A 2,553-nucleotide genomic window follows, 5' to 3' on the forward strand; every position below is an offset into this window, starting at 1 on the left:
GCGCTCCTCGGGTCAGCTTCTGTTAGAGGGCCCTGGGTCCAGACTTAAACAGCTTCTGTTAGAGGGCCCTAGGTCTAGACTTAAACAGCTTCTGTTAGAGGTCCCGAGGTCTAGACTTAAAACAGCTCTGTTAGAGGTCCAGGTCCAGACTTAAACAGCTTCTGTTAGAGGGCCTAGGTCTAGACTAAAAAGTTTCGTTAGAGGTCCTAGGGTCTAGACTTAAACAGCTTCTGTTAGAGGGCCCTAGGTCTAGACTTAAACAGCTTCTGTTAGAGGTCCCTAGGTCTAGACTTAAACAGCTTCTGTTAGAGGGCCCTAGGTCTAGACTTAAACAGCTTCTGTTAGAGGGCCCTAGGTCTAGACTTAAACAGCTTCTGTTAGAGGGCCCTAGGTCTAGACTTAAACAGCTTCTGTTAGAGGTCCCTAGGTCTAGACTTAAACAGCTTCTGTTAGAGGGCCCTAGGTCTAGACTTAAACAGCTTCTGTTAGAGGTCCCTAGGTCTAGACTTAAACAGCTTCTGTTAGAGGGCCCTAGGTCTAGACTTAAACAGCTTCTGTTAGAGGGCCCTAGGTCTAGACTTAAACAGCTTCTGTTAGAGGTCCCGAGGTCCAGACTTAAACAGCTTCTGTTAGAGGGCCCTAGGTCTAGACTTAAACAGCTTCTGTTAGAGGTCCCTAGGTCTAGACTTAAACAGCTTCTGTTAGAGGGCCCTAGGTCTAGACTTAAACAGCTTCTGTTAGAGGTCCCTAGGTCTAGACTTAAACAGCTTCTGTTAGAGGGCCCTAGGTCTAGACTTAAACAGCTTCTGTTAGAGGGCCCTAGGTCTAGACTTAAACAGCTTCTGTTAGAGGTCCCTAGGTCTAGACTTAAACAGCTTCTGTTAGAGGGCCCTAGGTCTAGACTTAAACAGCTTCTGTTAGAGGGCCCTAGGTCTAGACTTAAACAGCTTCTGTTAGAGGTCCCGAGGTCCAGACTTAAACAGCTTCTGTTAGAGGGCCCTAGGTCTAGACTTAACAGTTCTGTTAGAGGTCCTAGTCTAGACTTAAACAGCTTCTGTTAGAGGGCCCTAGGTCTAGACTTAAACAGTTTGCTTAGAGGGCCCTAGGTTAGACTGAAACAGCTTCTGTTAGAGGGCCCTAGGTCTAGACTTAAACAGCTTCTGTTAGAGGTCCGAGGTCCAGACTTTAAACAGCTTCTGTTAGAGGGCCTAGGTCTAGACTCAAACAGCTTCTGTTAGAGGGCCCTAGGTCTAGACTTAAACAGCTGCTGTTAGAGGTCCCAGGTCCAGACTTAAAACAGTTCTGTTAGAGGGCCCTAGGTCTAGACTAACAGCTCTGTTAGAGGGCCTAGGTCTAGACTTAAACAGCTTCTGTTAGAGGCCTAGGCTAGCTAAAAGTTCTGTTAGAGGGTCCGAGTCTAGACTTAACAGCTTCTGTTAGAGGGCCTAGGTCTAGACTTAAACAGCTTCTGTTAGAGGCCCTAGTCTAGACTTAAACAGCTTCTGTTAGAGGGCCTAGGTCAGACCTTAAACAGCTTTGTTAGAGGTCCCAGGTCCAGACTTAAACAGCTTCTGTTAGAGGGCCCTAGGTCTAGACTTAACAGCTCTTCGTTAGAGGGCCCTAGGTCTAACTTAAACAGCTTCTTGTTAGAGGTCCCTAGGTCTAGGACTTAAACAGCTTCTGTAGCAGGGGCCTAGGTCTAGACTTAAACAGCTTCTGTTAGAGGTCCCTAGGTCTAGACTTAAACAGCTTCTGTTAGAGGGCCCTAGGTCTAGACTTAAACTTGCTGAGAACAGTCCATAAACACAACTTAACGTCCACAAAACTAAAATCCCTAAAGCTTTAGTGCGTAACCTTTTGATATTTATGAACATCCGTTACATTCATCACAGTCATTGCTAAATGAGTTGTTACAAAGCTAACTACGACTGTCAGCTCCACACAACTCTCTCTGGATCTCTCAGTAGGAATGTGTTCAGAAGATTACGATTGGGTAGGTCAATCTACAGCGATGCATCATATTCTATAAGATCATCATGTCCTGTGAGAACCACGTATCTCTAAAGAGTTTTTTTAAGTGTTCATGGTATCAGGAAAACGCTGTTTTCAGCTTTGTGATGCATTTTCCAGCTGATCCGAAAGAGACTTTTTAAATTCTATTTAGCTTGAGGAGGAGGAGGAGGATTCTCTCAACACATTAAAGAACACTTCATCCTTCAGTTTATCACAAACATCCCTCATCAACACATCTGGAGATACGTGGTTTTCACTGGACAGGAAGGGAAAGAATAACGTGAAAAGTAACTTAAGCTGTCAGACAAATGCAGTGGAGTAATAGTACAATATTTACCTCAGACGTCGTGGAGTGAGAGTATAAAGTTACATGAAATGGATGTACTGAAATAAAGTTTGAGTATTTTAATTTGTAATTGAGTACAGTACTTTTATAACACTTATCTATGTTTACACAACGTGTATTCTAAGCTAATTTATATATGTATACAGTTGCTCTCCGGACTCAGGACTGTGCACCCCCCCCCCCCCCCCCCCCCC

At 44.6% G+C, this 2,553-nt stretch overlaps 1 protein-coding gene across 1 annotated transcript in view; it reads right to left on the reverse strand.

Moving 5' to 3' along the window:
- Positions 1 to 2,553, reverse strand: part of ankrd44 (ankyrin repeat domain 44) — a 36,939-nt gene that overhangs the window by 3,450 nt on the left and 30,936 nt on the right. The window lies entirely within an intron of this gene.

The sequence above is a fragment of the Etheostoma spectabile genome, chromosome 5 (assembly GCF_008692095.1).
Source record: "Etheostoma spectabile isolate EspeVRDwgs_2016 chromosome 5, UIUC_Espe_1.0, whole genome shotgun sequence".
Classification (NCBI taxonomy): Eukaryota; Metazoa; Chordata; class Actinopteri; order Perciformes; family Percidae; genus Etheostoma; species Etheostoma spectabile.